Here is a 7,384-nt window from a genome sequence, read left to right as displayed (position 1 = left end):
CTGTACCACTCCACCATTCTCTACTCTACTGCTACGTGTAGACCCTCCCCTGTACCACTCCACCATTCTCTCCTCTACTGCTGCATGTAGACCCTCCCCTGTACCACTCCACCATTCTCTACTCTACTGCTGCATGTAGACCCTCCCCTGTACCACTCCACCATTCTCTACTCTACTGCTGCATGTAGACCCTCCCCTGTACCACTCCACCATTCTCTACTCTACTGCTACGTGTAGACCCTCCCCTGTACCACTCCACCATTCTCTCCTCTACTGCTGCATGTAGACCCTCCCTGTACCACTCCACCATTCTCTACTCTACTGCTGCATGTAGACCCTCCCCTGTACCACTCCACCATTCTCTACTCTACTGCTACGTGTAGACCCTCCCCTGTACCACTCCACCATTCTCTCCTCTACTGCTGCATGTAGACCCTCCCCTGTACCACTCCACCATTCTCTACTCTACTGCTACGTGTAGACCCTCCCCTGTACCACTCCACCATTCTCTCCTCTACTGCTGCATGTAGACCCACCCTCCTTCTGTTTGTCTGTCTTTCTTTCTGCCTGCGTACAGTTAGTGTACTGTAGATGTACTTTTAATATGACTGGTCAATGTACTATTTGAGATCATGAATGGCAACATTAGTTCAATGGTACAGAGTCCCTGAAGGGAGGTGTGCATATGACAGCCATGGGGGTGTCCACACTGATTTTGTCTGATCTTCCTCTACCCCTCACTTTGGCTCTACCACACACACGCACGCACACACACACACACACACACACACACACACACACACACACACACACACACACACACACACACACACACACACACACACACACACACACACACACACACACACACACACACACACACACACACACACACACACAGAGTCAGACAGACAGACAGACAGACCCACCCACCCTCCCCCTCCCACAAACTCTTCAAGCCGATCAGTCTGCCTGCGGGTCAGAGCTCTACCTCTCCCTAGAGGCGATACAGCTTGGTTTTATTGCCTGCATCGATCGTCAGTCTGCCCGTGCAGGGGGATCAATATGTGGATTAGAACAGAGTACCTCTCACCACTACCTCCACTACACTCCATGTCTCACTCCTCCCCAATATCACCTGACCACAATCACACTGTCTACCAGGGGAGACTAGGGGTTGGATGACTGGTGTGAATGGAGGTTGGGAGAGGTGTTGAGTGGGTGGGGTGTTTTGTGTTTATTTTGTGCGTGTGTCCATCACACACTGCATCCAAAGGAATTGTACTCTAATGAAGGCAGACAGTCTCTCCCTGTCAGCTCTGCCGGATTAGAGTCAGCCTCGCATTTAACTTGTCTCACACACACACACGCATTCATACACACACACACACACACACTGAACACCCTCCCCTCTCCTATCCCCCTTTCTCCCCCCTCCTCCTCTTTCCCAGCCTGTTTGCCCCCTGCCTTAACACTACAACACTCTATCAACATATCTACTGTCATTGACATTTTCCATTTGGCAGGCCCTATATCTTCTTGCTATGCCGTTGCCTTGGTAACGATCGGTGGGGGCCTCAGCTGGTGGAGTGAGCGAGTTGCCCTGTGGGCCGGGCCGTCTAGTCGGCTGCCCGCTCCAAACCTGACAGAAGCACAGTGGGCCTTTTACAGCAGATTTAATAAGGCACATAATCAGATCGCCCGTAGCCAGTAATAACGTCTTAATTCAATTTGGGATTCATTCATTATTGCCCGGTGAGCTACTGAGCGGTGAACAAAAATATGCAAATACCAAAATATTCAGTTCTTGCTACAATACATCTGTTTACTGTTATTTTAGGCAAATGGTTCTTCTAATGAGATATTTTAATGGTTATTAAATGAATATCTTATTTTGTTTTTACAATAAAAACAACCACTAAAAATCAAATAAGGAAAAATAACATCAACTTATTTTATAGCATCAAGTCCACCCAGGTTATTTAATGATTTCTTAGGATTTTAATATCTTCTCCCACTTCCCTCCTCTTCAAGTGAAATCTTTGCAATCTTTTGTTTTTGCTGAATTAGAGCCACTTTGAGTGGTATTGAGTGGGCTGAAGGCTAATGAATGGGAGACCTCCTGTGTTTAACTGTTTATTGTGTTCCTGCTGGATACAGTTGAACTGTTCATAGTGTTCCTGATGGAGACAGTTTAACTGTTCATAGTGTTCCTGATGGAGACAGTTTAACTGTTCATAGTGTTCCTGATGGAGACAGTTTAACTGTTCATAGTGTTCCTGATGGAGACAGTTTAACTGTTCATAGTGTTCCTGATGGAGACAGTTTAACTGTTCATAATGTTCCTGATGGATACAGTTTAACTGTTCATAGTGTTCCTGATGGAGACAGTTTAACTGTTCATAGTGTTCCTGATGGAGACAGTTTAACTGTTCATAGTGTTCCTGATGGAGACAGTTTAACTGTTCATAGTGTTCCTGATGGAGACAGTTTAACTGTTCATGGTGTTCCTGATGGAGACAGTTTAACTGTTCATAGTGTTCCTGATGGAGACAGTTTAACTGTTCATAGTGTTCCTGATGGAGACAGTTTAACTGTTCATAGTGTTCCTGATGGAGACAGTTTAACTGTTTATAGTGTTCCTGATGGAGACAGTTTAACTGTTCATAGTGTTCCTGATGGAGACAGTTTAACTGTTCATAGTGTTCCTGATGGAGACAGTTTAACTGTTCATAGTGTTCCTGATGGAGACAGTTTAACTGTTCATAGTGTTCCTGATGGAGACAGTTTAACTGTTCATAGTGTTCCTGATGGAGACAGTTTAACTGTTCATAGTGTTCCTGATGGAGACAGTTTAACTGTTCATAGTGTTCCTGATGGAGACAGTTTAACTGTTCATGGTGTTCCTGATGGAGACAGTTTAACTGTTCATAGTGTTCCTGATGGAGACAGTTTAACTGTTCACGGTGTTCCTGATGGAGACAGTTTAACTGTTCATAGTGTTCCTGATGGAGACAGTTTAACTGTTCATAGTGTTCCTGATGGAGACAGTTTAACTGTTCATTGTGTTCCTGATGGAGACAGTTTAACTGTTCATGGTGTTCCTGATGGAGACAGTTTAACTGTTCATAGTGTTCCTGATGGAGACAGTTTAACTGTTCACGGTGTTCCTGATGGAGACAGTTTAACTGTTCATAGTGTTCCTGATGGAGACAGTTTAACTGTTTATAGTGTTCCTGATGGAGACAGTTTAACTGTTTATAGTGTTCCTGATGGAGACAGTTTAACTGTTCACGGTGTTCCTGATGGAGACAGTTTAACTGTTCATAGTGTTCCTGATGGAGACAGTTTAACTGTTCATAGTGTTCCTGATGGAGACAGTTTAACTGTTTATAGTGTTCCTGATGGAGACAGTTTAACTGTTCATAGTGTTCCTGATGGAGACAGTTTAACTGTTCATAGTGTTCCTGATGGAGACAGTTTAACTGTTCATAGTGTTCCTGATGGAGACAGTTTAACTGTTCACGGTGTTCCTGATGGAGACAGTTTAACTGTTCATAGTGTTCCTGATGGAGACAGTTTAACTGTTCACGGTGTTCCTGATGGAGACAGTTTAACTGTTCATAGTGTTCCTGATGGAGACAGTTTAACTGTTCATAGTGTTCCTGATGGAGACAGTTTAACTGTTCATAGTGTTCCTGATGGAGACAGTTTAACTGTTCATGGTGTTCCTGATGGAGACAGTTTAACTGTTCATAGTGTTCCTGATGGAGACAGTTTAACTGTTCATAGTGTTCCTGATGGAGACAGTTTAACTGTTCATGGTGTTCCTGATGGAGACAGTTTAACTGTTCATAGTGTTCCTGATGGAGACAGTTTAACTGTTCACGGTGTTCCTGATGGAGAAAGTTTAACTGTTCATAGTGTTCCTGATGGAGACGGTTTAACTGTTCATAGTGTTCCTGATGGAGACAGTTTAACTGTTCATGGTGTTCCTGATGGAGACAGTTTAACTGTTCATAGTGTTCCTGATGGAGACAGTTTAACTGTTCATAGTGTTCCTGATGGAGACAGTTTAACTGTTCATGGTGTTCCTGATGGAGACAGTTTAACTGTTCATAGTGTTCCTGATGGAGACAGTTTAACTGTTTATAGTGTTCCTGATGGAGACAGTTTAACTGTTCACGGTGTTCCTGATGGAGACAGTTTAACTGTTCATAGTGTTCCTGATGGAGACAGTTTAACTGTTCATAGTGTTCCTGATGGAGACAGTTTAACTGTTTATCGCGTATGTGTATGAATCTCCTGCAGCCGACAATTCCTCCACCCATTCTCCTGATCTTTCAGTTTGGCTTCTGAATGAACTGTCATCTCCTCTGATGAGATAACGATCACAGGGAATGAAGGTGGAGGGAATCATTCATTTCATGTTGAGATGTGAATCATTTGGTAGAGGCTATGGCTGTATTCCATATATGGGTCAATACAATTGTCTGGTGTGTTTCAGGTTTGCGATCTTTCGCTCTCGTTGAACTCTGCATTGTAGCCAGAGAACACAGACACAGAGGATGCCTCCTAAATGGCACCCTATTTCCTAAAGTAGTGCTCTACATTGGGCATAGTGTGCCATCTGGAACTCACCCAGAGGCTGTCCCTTTGGCTCTTAAGACTTGGGAGCTCTTTCGACCCCAAGAACAAAAACACTCCCAAGAAAACCCTGTTCTAGCCCCTTTAACCAGCAACTCCACATGAACACACTGCCTCCAACCCAAACACACACACACACACACGCAAACACACACACACACACACACACACACACACACACACACACACACACACACACACACACACACACACACACACACACACACACACACACACACACACACACACACACACACACACACACACACACACACACACACACACACACATACAGTTTTAATCAGTTCCTCTTCGTATGCACACTCCCTACAAGTCCCTCAAATGAAGAAATTAAATATATGTGTAACTGAAAGAGGGGAAGGAGTGAGGGGAGGGGTGCATGTTTTAAGAAAAAAATTATCTGGATGTTTGAAAATGTAATGAGATTTCAATCCGTTTCTGACAGCTTGAGAGGATGGGTGGTGTGAATTGACTAACATTTAACACTTCCCTGCTAGCGTGCACACACACACATGCACACACACACACACACAGACAGACAGACAGACAGACAGACAGACAGACAGACAGACAGACAGACAGACAGACAGACAGACAGACAGACAGACAGACAGACAGACAGACAGACAGACAGACAGACACACACACACACACACACACACACACACACACACACACACACACACACACACACACACACACACACACACACACACACACACACACACACACACACACACACACACACACACACACACACACACACACACACACACACATAGAGACAGTGGGTTGGGGAGCAGTAAGCCTGTCTGTGGAGGTGTGTGACGACCTCTAACCTATTACAGCACAGAGGGAGTGATCACTGCTAGCGGCTGTACAGGAGGGTTATTGATACTCCAGAGAAAGGCAGCTCATTTAATCAGAGGATTAATCAGGTAGAACAGGGCAGGGTAATGCCAGAGTAGGAAAGCACCGTGCTTCACCTCTCTACTGAGGAGCCAATCCACACAACTTGTATGAACCAATGAATGAATGAAATAGCATACGTATGTAACATATCCTGTGTGTGTGTGGATTCCTTCCATATCCATATCCTCCTCTGCTGTGGTGGAGACCGAGGCCTCCCAGGCCCATAGAGGCAGTAAACAGATGTGGAGACAGAGGCCTCCAGGCCCAAAGAGGAGGCAGTAAACAGTGGTGGAGACCTACTGAGCTACAGCACCACAGGCTGGGGTGGTCAATAACACCAGGCAGGTAGGCAGAGCTGAGACTACAGACTGGGTGGGAGTGATGAAGAGGACTGAGGACTGGGAGTGATGAAGAGGACTGAGGACTGAGAGTGATGAAGGGGACTGAGGACTTAACTCCTAGTCTCTGTCTCTCTCAGTCGCTCTCTGTTTGTCTGGGGAGCAGTCCTACGGGATTATACACAGATGTACTGTATGAATGATTAATTTTGCTCTGTAGAGTGTGTGCCCTGACTGGGAAATGGAAAGGAGAGGAGGTAGAGAAAGAGAGATACAACACATACAGCAACAGACACTACAACCCCCACAATGCACCAGGGACATTCATTATTACAACTCTATAGTGATTCATATGCAGAAAATACCCTATATTCCTCTTGTAGGCCACAGAAACAACATTATAATTTCTAATTTACGTTCCCCATGACCTAGCATGCATAGATTATCTAAGAGATAATTAAGACATACTAAATAATTAGGTGAACAATAATGTTAATTCATTAATATTAAATGAATAATGTGTGGATACAGGATCTCGGGACGTGGAATTGAGATTGATAGTATAGCCTAGATAAGACCTTCTCCACTGCGAGAAAGACGTTGCTGTTGCCTCGCATTGGAAATATTCATCCTGGTACCATCATCTCACCACTGTAGTTACATACTCATGTATTATTTACCAAGCTAATCCCCCTGCAGAAGTGTGGTAAATGTGAGGGCCAATGTGGCTTGGCCTGGCTGCTGTATCCATCTTTGTGTAAATCTGTGGGATTTTTTTCTGTAGCTCAGTTGGTAGAGCATGGCGCTTGTAACGCCAGGGTAGTGGGTTCGATCCCCGGGACCACCCATACGTAGAATGTATGCACACATGACTGTAAGTCGCTTTGGATAAAAGCGTCTGCTAAATGGCATATATTATTATTATTATATTATTCATTGGTTGATTGGCTGATTGATTGGTTGGTTGATTGATTGGTTGGTTGATTTCTGAATGACTGTGTGTTTTGATTTCAAGAGCAGATTCATACCACCTGGTTCTGGCCACCCTAACCCATACCACCTGGTTCTGGCCCCCCTAACCCATACCACCTGGTTCTGGCCCCCCTAACCCATACCACCTGGTTCTGGCCACCCTAACCCATACCACCTGGTTCTGGCCACCCTAACCCATACCACCTGGTTCTGGCCACCCTAACCCATACCACCTGGTTCTGGCCACCCTAACCCATACCCCCTGGTTCTGGCCACACTAACCCATACCACCTGGTTCTGGCCACCCTAACCCATACCACCTGGTTCTGGCCACCCTAACCCATACCACCTGGTTCTGGCCACCCTAACCCATACCACCTGGTTCTGGCCACCCTAACCCATACCCCTGGTTCTGGCCACACTAACCCATACCACCTGGTTCTGGCCACCCTAACCCATACCACCTGTTTCTGGCCACCCCCATAACCCATACC

This window comes from Oncorhynchus gorbuscha, linkage group LG16 (genome assembly GCF_021184085.1).
Source record: "Oncorhynchus gorbuscha isolate QuinsamMale2020 ecotype Even-year linkage group LG16, OgorEven_v1.0, whole genome shotgun sequence".
Taxonomy (NCBI): Eukaryota; Metazoa; Chordata; class Actinopteri; order Salmoniformes; family Salmonidae; genus Oncorhynchus; species Oncorhynchus gorbuscha.
This window is presented reverse-complemented; position numbering follows the sequence as displayed.